This window comes from Mustela lutreola, chromosome 7 (genome assembly GCF_030435805.1).
Source record: "Mustela lutreola isolate mMusLut2 chromosome 7, mMusLut2.pri, whole genome shotgun sequence".
NCBI lineage: Eukaryota > Metazoa > Chordata > Mammalia > Carnivora > Mustelidae > Mustela > Mustela lutreola.
In genome coordinates, this window is record NC_081296.1 from 17,508,219 (window position 1) to 17,520,152 (window position 11,934).

The window sequence follows — 11,934 nt, forward strand, 5'->3', positions numbered from 1 at the left end:
GCTGTCAGCTAGTTCTGGAGTTCTGCTAGGTGAGTAAGGCCATGTATGTTACTGCTCAGAGCACTGACGCAAAGCAATTGTCCCCTTGACATCCATTTTTTGCTGTTGATATGTCATGCTATGTTGTTTAGAGATCCATAGATGGCCCTACATGAAGGCCTTTTTTTGTGTGTATATGGGTGACTGTGATTTAACTTTCAAATAAGATGGCTCCTGATTTACAGTGATTCAACTTATGATATATTTTGCAATGATGTGAAAGTGAAAGTGATTCAGTAGAAACTGTACTTTGAATTTTGAATTTGGGTCTTTATAAAAAGGGCCAGTGACATGTGGTATGGTGCCGTCTTATGATGCTGGGCAGGGGCAGTGAGCCACAGCTCCCAGTCAGCTAGAAGATGACAGGGGTGAACACCTGATATACTTACAACCACTCTATATGTAACCATTCATCTTTTTTTTAGTGTAATATTTAATAAATTGCACGTGATATTTGATACATTGTTATAAAATAGGCTTTGCTTAAGATGATTTTGCCCAAATGCAGGCAAATGTAAGTGTTCTGAGTATGTTTAAATAAGGTTAAGGTAATCTGTGATATTTGATAGTTTAGGGGTATTAAATGCATTTTCAATTTTTTATGTGTTTCTCTGTACATAGCCCCCTTGTAAGCTGAGGAACATCTCTATATGTATATGTAGCCTTGGTATGGCTTACATATTATTGGCATGAAACATCTAGAACAGTACGTGTGCCATATAATTGTCTACAACATCAGACAAGTTTCTTGAAAACTTGTGCCAAAGTTGTTATATCTTTAAGGATTCTTATTTCAGAAGGGTTCTCTCAAACATAAGATTTTTCAGAAGTTAAGTGAAAATCTCACCAAACTAAACATTTTTCCATTTTCTTTAGTGAGCAAAGAGAGCTAAAATCTATCTGCAATTTTCAACATTGTACTCAACGATTGTAATTCTAATTTAAGAACAGATTATTTATATCAAAACCACATGTTGGCCTAATCTTATACAATATTCATAAATCTCACTCAGAGCCTTGGATACTTTTATTTGTTGAGTCTATATGGTACTACGGACATTCATCTTTTTTGACCTCATAGCTTCATGTATGTCTATACTTTTGAAAATATATGCATCATAGTTCCATTGTAAAATGTCTGGGTTATAAAATGTGCTATGCTATCAAAATGGTAATAAGAACATACAAATGACCTGATGTAATGAACTGGACCAGATTGCCAGATATCACATTTCATACCAGAAAGATTCAATGGTAAATTTTAAAATGGCCAGCTATACTTTGACTGAATTATAACTCATTTAACTTCTTTCTTTGTGTACAGTATTATACATTAGTCAGTATTATAGTAAATAAGTACTTTGGACAGATGTAAATATGCTGTAATAAAAAATGTTTTTCTTCTTTCTTTCAGTCCTTTTAACTTGTAAAACTAGCCACAAATACCATGCCTCCCCCAAAATAATTTGCAATCCAAATTTATCTCTAAATGAATTTATTGCACAGAAAAAAATATATATACATTTACAGTAGACATGTTCAAAAATAGTTACACAACAGCAGGGCCCTGAATGTAAGCAGTATAGTTGTATTATTTTGTTTTGTTTAAAAAAAATAGGTTATGTGAAATATTGGAATTTTATTTCAAGGCCTAGTATTTCAAGACAGTTAACTACACTTACGGTGTCAACAGTCTCTTGTTGGCAGTATGATTTTATTGGCTCCAGGAATAACAGCAAGAATTTACCATTGCTTCTTTCTTTTATGACACACACACACAAAGAAAATTGACACATTTGCTCAAGACCAACCAGAATCATTTTAACCTATCAAAATTGATGGGAGGCCTTCACTGCCAAAGTCACTGCTGGGTTTTCACAATTCATTGCAGACAATCTGCTACTCCCATTATCATAAAGGAGAGAAGAGTCATAATCAGGGAAGAAAGCTAGATTAATACTTGTAATTATCATTGAGTTATTTAGCCTGTTATACGATTATTATTATTACTGTCATTTGATAATTTTCTCTCATTTTATTAAACACAACTGTGAGTAATTACCCTACCTAATATTTCTCTGTATTGGCTGACTAGCTAGCAAACATTCATGAAAATATCCACTAGCCACACATATAAAATGCTGCATTATGATGCTGTTGAATCAGAACATACCACTACCTGATCCTGTAGCTCTTTGAGGATTTGCAAATCAACTAATTATATGTTTCTTGGATTCTTCCCATACAATTAGAAAATTTATAATAGAGTCCATGAACATTATTAGTTTTACCATTTTAAACCAGCAATCACACTTTGATTTTTACAACAAAAGCAGAAATATAAACACACACATTTGGATCAGTTTTCTGTTCGTCTGTCCGGACTTCAAAATCCTATTCCTCAAGATAATGCACACCAAAGTTCTGATTAAACAAGAAATTAGATGGCACCTGAACACTTGGTTTAATATTCTCAAAAGGACTATGCAACTTATTTCTTACATTATGACATTGTTTTACAAAGATCCACACTTTTATTATGTTAGTATTTTTAATAATCAATAAAGTCAATTAATCATGATTAAAAATCAAACATAAAAATTTCTACTTTTTGCTTTTGCCCCCTCCATTTGGAACTTATTTATAGCCTGATAATTCAAAGGTCCCTATGTTTATGAAAATCTGGACATAAATAGCTCTAAGATCCCATTCAGAACTTGATATTAACCTAAGTATTTTGGCTCCATTTATCCTGAGAGCAAAGAGTAGGACAAAGGATTTGAGTACTATTAGTTTATCTGGGAGATTATCCAAGGTAGAAAAGAATGGGAAAGTGAGACAGTGAAGAAGCAACTTTGTCAAAAAGGTACATTGTTGATATAATTGTTGTGGATAGAAAATGAAGGCTTGCTTTTACTGAAAGTTCCTGAGAAACTTCTTTAAGTTGTCCTCATGAAGACCTGGAAACTGACAATTTTATCTATGGTTCTTATTTCCACTTCACTGAGAGCTGTCCTCAGAGGACATTAACTCTCCTACACTTTTGGGTTGTTTTGGAGACATTCTAAAATGAGAGATAGAACATGAGATGCAATCAGTGTTAAGTAACTGTGATTTCCCATGGAACTATCCACCACAGGTGTGGCTATAATCAGGTGTTGGGCCTTGATATCAGAGGTATTTGAGGCAGTATCATTTTAGGTTAATCACTATATCTGAAATTTCCAAAAACTTCAACTGATGAAACTTTGATTATAAATCTATAAATATAACAATAAATCTACTGTATTCAAATTATTTTCATAGAAATTCACAGACAAAGCATCAATTTATTAATATTTAAATGTTACAAAATACTGAACTGAAAGAATTTGGTCATATAACAACGTGTAAGAAGTAGAACTTCAGTTTAGGTTAGAACTCAGGATGCATTTGAGACTCAGTTAAGAAATTGAATGGAGGGACGCCTGGGTGGCTCAGTGGGTTAAGCCAATGTCTTTGGCTCAGGTCATGATCCAGGGTCCTGGGATTGAGCCCCAAATTGGGCTCTCTGCTCAGCAGGGAGCCTGCTTCCTCCTCTCTCTCTGCCTGCCTCTCTGCCTGCTTGTCATCACTCTCTGTCAAATAAATAAATCAAATCTTAAAAAAAAAAAAAGAAATTGAATGGATGTCTGACTATCTTATAGGTTTGCTAAAAATCAGTGACTTTGTGTTCACATGTGGCTATGCAGGAATTTTTAACTTTCTCTAAGAAGTTATTAGATTTGATTATATAATGGCAGTAAAGGATGGGGAAAAGCAAAGTACAAACCCCATAAAGAAAAGGTTGGTTTGGGACATTGGAATGAATTTACTTAATGGGTCTGTATGTAATTGGGTTGGAGGAAATTTTTAATTTCTACAAAAATTATTAGAATCCTATCTTATTCTCTTTTGTTAATTTTCACATGTTAACAAAGCCAATGTTTTTGTCTAGCAGACAAGATCTTAAATCCTAACAAAACTCAATTTTTTCCTTTTTTTTTTTTTAAGTTTGAGAGCCTCATGTTCTCTCATGCTCTTTAAATACAATTCAAAAAAAAGGAGCTAAATGGGGCAGTAAGACCAGAATTTTTATTTTATTTTATTTTATTTATCTTATTTTTAATTAAAAAAATAAAGATTGTATTTATTTATTTGAGAGAGAGAGAGCATGAGTGGGGCAGGGGGAGGTAGCTGCAGAGAGAGACTGAGAAGTATACTCTCTAATGAGTAGGAAGCCCGATATGGGGCTCAATCCCAGGATCCTGACTGAGACCATGACCAGAGACAAAGGCAGATACATGGGCAAAATCCCCTTTTTCTGGGAAACAATACTTTACAAGAGATGTTTGAAAAAGTACTGGGGAATCAACTTTAATCGGAGATACAAAAATTTAATTGATTTTTGTAAAGCTACAGGGATCCAAATGATGGGAATGCCAGCCCGTTTAGGTTGTGGACCACAGAGTATTCTTCTCTGTAATATTTTATTTTCTTCCATGTCTACTAACTCCAGTCCAAGTTCACTGATCTCTTTTTAGATAGTGCAAAACATGGCAAAGAATACCAAACAAGTGCCCAATATTCTACATTTATTATATCATTTCTAACATATAGAAGTGTGTTATCAAGGCTGGTTCTGTGAACGAACATAGTTATGTTAAAGTGTATTTGTTCTCCAAGAAATTAAATGAATGATTATCACACAATTGTAAAATACTTGTGTCAAGAATTTTTATTCAAAAATTAATAAGAGAAGGAGATATTAAAACTAGTTCACATGGTAATTTGGGATATAAGCAGAGTTGTGCAGCAGAAGTGCTCTGGGCCCATAATTTGGGTTATAGAATTTATGTTTTTCTAGTGAAAAATCATTAACTTGCATTATTGTTAACAAGAATCTTGTGCATTACCATCAGTTTTCTACATTATAACCTCTTGCTCTACAGTTTGTAAATAACTTTGTCAATAGCAAGCTAATAAACGGTGTGACTCCAAAGGATTGAGATAATCTCCAGAGTTTGTGCTACATAATGCCCAGAACTCCATTGAAAGGACACATAAGAATTTATTTTGCCCAAAAATTTGATCATTTTTTTCACTGTCCTTACCTATTTTCCAAATCTAGTCCTTTTGCTTCACCTTTCAGTCTACGGACAACCTTGTATCTGACTGACTTGTTAATTCTGGGAATGTTTTGCAGATTAATTTGCTTGCCAGAGGTGGTTCCTCTAATTGATGTCTAAGAACCCTAATTAGTTAAGAAAACTTTTTTTTAACATTTTCATTGCTATTTATTTTTATTATTATTGCTAATATCTCTATTATAAATAATTCACAAAGGCATCTTTCTGACAAAAGACAAAGAGCTGGCTACTAGTAGAAAAAGTACATTTGACTCTGTCAGTGAAAATGGTAAAGGGATTTGAGAAAATAAGGCAAAACACAGGAATCATGTGTTAAAACTTTAAATATTATAGACACATTTACTTAATTTCTAATACTGTTGATGCTTATAATTAAATAAGATGTTTCCCATGAACCACGCATTACAGCAAATATATTGTTTATACAGATTAAATTTCCATCAAAAGGGACACCTGGGTGGCTCTGTTGGTTAAGCGGCTGCCTTTGGCTCAGGTCATGATACCAGCGTCCTGGGATCGAGTCCCGCATCGGGCTCCTTGCTCAGCTGGGAGCCTGCTTCTCCCTCTGTCTCTGCCTGCCATTCTGTCTGCCTGTGCTTGCTCTCTCGCCCACTTTCTCTGATAAATAAATAAAATCTTAAAATAAATAAATAAATAAATAAATAAATATATATATAGTTAATAGACAAAGCAAAATAAAAGCAGATTATGAAAATAAATATAAAGATTTTGAAATGAAAACAAGTTCAAAATAAAATAGAGAAGGCCTACACAGCTAAAAATTCATTCAGAAAATCTACTATTAAAGAAGTCAGTATGACACAATGTTAAGATATCTAAAGATTTGAGCATGTACTTTACAGAAAGGGTAATCCAAATGGCCACTCATATATAAAAACTCTTTATCTTTATTATGAATCTGGAATTAAATTAAATTAAATTTAAATTAAATTAAAACCTAGAATGGCATACTATTACACACTTACCATATTGGGCAACAGTAAAAATGTCTTGCAAGAATGTGAAAGAATGACAGTGCCCATAATAAAAACATTTGAAGTAAGTTGGACAATATTTAGAAAACTTAAAAAAAAAATTGGTCCATTCCTAGAAATACAACATGGAACTAAATGAATATTTTCACCAGGATATGCAAACAGATGATTATAGTTATTTCATTCATAACAGCAGATCAGTAGTGGTATATTTGCACAATGTTACATTAAATAAGAGAGAATATTAACAAACTGGGAGGAGGGGCTAGGTTGTTATCATAAAGAGATCTTCTATGGTGCTGATTATGTTCTATTTCTCAAAATCTTTAAGTTAAAAAAGTTTTCCAATTTACATCTAGATAGATAGATAGATAGATAGATGATAGATAGATATCCCAGAAGCTGCAATGCTAGGCTAAGACCAGGCTTTAAAGGGCTTTTCTATATTCTACTAAATACTTTAAACCATTCATTATATCATAGCTCAGTGTTCAAATCTCCATTTGTTTCCTCAGTTTCCTAATATTTACCTTAAAGTGACCTGATCTAAACTTTTGATCACCTTTGTCTAAATATTTCTATTTTAACAAAGTCCTTTTTAACACTCAGAGACTAAAACTTTGAAAAATACTCTGATTGTTATCTCACTAGAGTGGAAAATATATAGTTACCCATTAACTAATGATATCCATGTCTACATTAGATCCATGACATTTTTAATTCTTGGGAGCTTTTGGTTAAATGAATTTTTTAAGCTTCCTTTAAATGAAGCTTTAAGCCATCACCACATGAATAAAATTAAAGAACTAAATGAAAACAAGCCATGTATTTACAGAGTAATAGAATGTGCAGTGGAAAGAGTACAATTCTGAAATCATAAAGCCTAAATTAGTGTGATGCATCTTTACTAGCCATGTAATCATAAACCAGTTATCTAAATGTGTTAGTCTCTGTTTTTTCACCCATGAAATGGTGATGATAATACTTATTATGCAGAGTTGTTGTGTGGATGTAATGAAGCATGGAGCATGAGAGTCTCATATGCCATGCTAAAATGATAGCTATTTTTATACTTATAATAATTCTAATAATAGTAATTAAATTGTTCAAAATGGTAATATTCATTTATATTGAGGCATTGTATTGACTATTCATAGACACATTTACCAAAATAAATTTCATTTTACTTTACTCCCTCTGAGGATATATATTCCCTAATTCAATATGAATCTCATTATGAATAATAATTATCATAATAAATATGCTGATTTTTCTTCTATTTATTTTTAGGGAAGCATCCTTTACTGTTGAACGTAAAGAAACTTAAGCAAGTCTGTCTTATTCAAAATTTGCATGCTGCTTTCTTATGAAACTAGATTATAGAGTTGTATGAAATAAATTCATGCAGTTAAGACATTTATGTTTGGAAAACTGGGTGGTCAGTTTAGTATTTCAAAAGAAGATTTTAAATTTAAACCTTAAAACTGAGCTCTTTCAGCCTTATTTATAGACCATCCTTCATGCTTCATAAGTATTCCTTCATTGTAAACTAATAGTTTTTGTCACAGTGTATATAACTAAAATGGATTTTATATTCTATTATTTCAGAGTTAGTTGCAGTTTCTACTTCCTTACTTCCTTTTTTGAAAAATAGATTAATTCTACAAAAAGTTTCTTCCAGCTTTATTGAAAAATAAATGATTTCTTATAAAATTGCAAACTTTTAACATTGTGTAAATTTTGTACAATTTGATAAATTGGTATACATCTGTATTGCAATATAATCTACATAAAAATGTTAATACATCTACTATCTCATATAGTTGCCACTGTTTTTTATGCATGTATCATAAGGAATTTTAAGATCTACTCTCTTAGCAACTTTTATGTATATAGTACAGTAGAGATAAACTTCAGAGGTATTGTGGGTTTTGTTCCAGACCACCTCAATAAAGTGATTATCTCAATAAACTAAGTCAAATTATTATTATTATTTTTTTTGGTTTCCCAGTGCATATAAAAAATTATGTTTCCCAGTGCATATAAAAAATAAACACTATACTGTTCAAAAGCATTATGTCTTTAAAGAAAAACAATGTATATACCTTAAGTAAACTAGTTCTGAGTTTTTAGTGGCTCATAATTACTGATCACAGATCACCATAACAAATGCAATAATAATGAAAAAACTTGAAATATTGCAAGAATTACCAACATGTGACAGAGAGACACAAAATGAACAAATGTTGTTAGAAAAATGGTGGCAGCAGACCTATTTTATACAAGATTGCTATAAACTTTCAACTTGTAAGAAGGTGATATATGCAAAGTTTAATAAAGGGAAGCCCAATAAAAAGGTATGTATATATTATTAACTATGATCATCATGCTGTACATTAGATCCCCAGAACTTTTTCATATTATAGTTGCAAGTTTATACCCTTTGACCACCTTACTCCACCCCAGGTTCACCCCTTGTGAACTCAACTCTAAGTTTCCATTAGTTTGCCTTTTCTTCAGATTCTGTATGAAAGGGATATCATAATACATAAATTAAAAATATATATAAAATCTTTGAAATATTTCACTCAGTATAATACCTTCAAGATCCATCCATGCTGTTGTAAATGGCAGTATTTCTTAATTTTTCATGGTTAAGTAGTATTCCATAGTATATATTTACCATACTTATTTTATTCATTCATCCATTAATCGATACTGAAGTTATTTCCATCTCTTACTTAGAGTTAATAATTTTATAATGAACATAAGAGTGCAGATATGTCTTCGAATAGTGACTTCATTTCCTTTAGATATATACCTAGAAGTGGGATTACTGAATCATATGGTAATTTTACTTTTAATAATATGAATAATCTCCATACTGTTTTCCATACAAATTTATATCCCTATCACAGTGCATAAGTTCCCCATTTTCCCCAATATTTACCAAAATTTGTTAGTTTTAATTTTTTGGTAGTATATATTCTAATAGGTAGTAATAGACGTAAACAACAACAACAACAATATAATGACTTTGCCCTGAGTTTTTACATTGAGCACTTTTTAATGCTCCTGTTGGTCATTTATATACTTTATTGAAAAAAAAAAAGTCTTGAGATCCTTTTGCTATTTTTTAAATTATATATTTTTTCTATTTGTTGGTTATTAAGCTCTTTTCAGATATAAGATTTGTAAGTATTTTCTTCCATTCTGTGGATTGTGTTTTCATTCTCTCTCTTTTTTTTGGCAATGCAGAAACTTTAGTTTGATGTAATACCATTTATTTATTTTTGCTTTTTTTGCTTGTGTTTTTGGTCTGGTATCCCAAAAACTATTGGCAAGACCTATGTCAAGGAGAATTTTTCCTATGTTTTCTCTTAGGAAATTTAGTTTCATGCATTACATTTAAGTCTTTAATCTATTTCAAGTTAAGATTTATGAGTGATATAAGGTTCCAGTTTCATACTGTTTTATGTGACTATTCAGTTTTAAATATTATTTATTGAACAGACTATCTTTACCCATTACATATGTTGGCCCCTGTCAAATATTATGAAAGGATTTATTTCTGGACTCTCAATTCTGTTCTACTTGTTTATTGGTCTGTTTTTATGCCAGTATACTTTATTGTTTTGAGCATGAGGCCTTTGTAGTATAGTTTCAAATCAAGAAGTGTAATTTCTCTTCTTCATTCTTTCTCAGAACTGCTTTGATTATTTGTTGTCTTTTATGGTCTCATATAAATTTTAGGATTCTTTACTTACTTCCATAAAAAATAATATTGGATTTTTAAAAAAGATTATTTATTTATTTATTTGACAGAGAGAGATGACAAGCAGGCAGAGAGGAAGGCATGGAGAGAGGAGGAAGCAGGCTCCCTGCTGAGCAGAGAGCCTGATGCAGGGCTCGATCCCAGGACCCTAGCATCATGACCTGAGCTGAAGGCAGCGGCTTAACCCACTGAGCCACCCAGGCGCCCCTAACATTGGATTTTTGATAGGAATTGAATTTACAGATGGTTTTCAGTAGTATGAACATTTTAACAATGTTAATTCTTACCATTCATAAATATGGGCTACCTTTCTATTTGTGTCTCCTTCAATTTCTTTATCAATGTCATAGTTTATGGGGTACAGATCTTTCATCTTAGTTAAATCTTTTCCTAAGTATTTTATTATTTTTGATGCTATTGTGAATTAGTTTGTTTTCTTTATTTTTTCAGATAGTTGATCATTAGAGTGTTAAATGCTCCTGTCTTGTGCTTACTTTGGAAGCACATATACTAAAATTGGAATGATGCAGAGAAGATTAGCGTGATCACTGAACAAAGATGACATGAAAAACTGGGAAGCATTCCATATTAAACAAAACAAAACAAAACAAAACAAAATTCTTGTCTTTTATATAATGATCTTGTATTTGGCGGCTTTACTAAATTTGCTTATTCAAATTTTTTTTGTGAAGATTTTAGGATTTTTACATGTAAGTTCATGTTATCCAAAAAAAGAAAATTTTACTTCTTCCTTTTTTTTTTTTTTTTTGGAGTCTTTTATTTCTGTGTGCTCCTTGTTTCTCTGGCTAGGACATCAAGTACTATGTCAAATGAGAGTAGTGAAAGTGGACAACACTTGTCTTGTTTCTGATCTTTAAGGGGAAAACTTTCAAACTTTTTTGATTGAGTATGAGATTAGCTCTTGGCTTGCAATATGTGTTTTTTTTATTGGATTTTTTAAAATAAACATATAATGTGTTTTTATCCCTAGGGGTACAGGTCTGTGAATCACCAGGATTACACATTTCACAGCACTCACCATAGCACATACCCTCCCCAATGTCCATACCCCCACCATTCTCTCCCAACACACCTCCCCCCAACAACCCTCAGTCTGTTTTGTGAGATTCAGTCTTTTATGGTTTATCTCCCTCCCAATCCCATCTTCTGTTATTTTTCTTTTCGTACCCCCCAAACCACCTATGTTGCATCTCCACTTCATCATATCAGGGAGATCATATGATAGTTGTCTTCTTCAGATTGATTTATTTCACCAAGCATAATACCCTCTAGTTCTATACACGTCATCACAAAGAGCAGGATTTCATTTCTTTTGATGGCTGCATAATTTTCCATTATACATATACACCACATCTTTTTTATTGATTCATCTGTTGAAGGACATTTAGGTTCTTTTCATAGTTTAACTATTGTGGACATTGCTGCTATAAACATTCGGGTGCATGTGCCCCTTCAGAATGCCACGTTTGTACCTTTAGTGTATATACCCAGTAATACAATCACTGGGTCATAGGGTAGTTCTATTTTCAGCTTTTTGAGGAACCTCCACGCTGTTTTCCAGAGTGGTTGCACCAGCTTGCATTCCCACGTACAGTGTAGGAGGGTTCCCCTTTCTCCACATCCTCGCCAGCATCTGTCATTGACTGACTTGTTCATTTTAGCCATTCTGAAAGGTGTGATGTGGTATCTCATTCTAGTTTTGATTTGTATTTCCCTGATGCTGAGTGATGTGGAGCATTTTTTCATGTGTCTGTTGGCCATTTGGATGTATTCTTTGCAGAAATGTCTGTTCATGTCCTCTACCCATTTCTTCATTGGATTATTTGTTCTTAGCGTGTTGAGTTTGATAAGCTCTTTATAGATTTTAGATACTGGCCCTTTATCTGGTATGTCATTTGCAAATATCTTCTCCCATTCTGACAGTTATCTTTTGGCT

General features: G+C 32.5%; 1 non-coding gene across 1 annotated transcript; it reads left to right on the forward strand.

Moving 5' to 3' along the window:
• The first annotated feature begins 10,463 nt into the window (after nucleotides 1–10,463).
• On the forward strand, nucleotides 10,464–10,570 carry LOC131837416 (U6 spliceosomal RNA). The gene has a single exon (XR_009356028.1). It is a non-coding gene; the product is annotated as a U6 spliceosomal RNA (small nuclear RNA).
• Nucleotides 10,571–11,934: the final 1,364 nt, after the last annotated feature.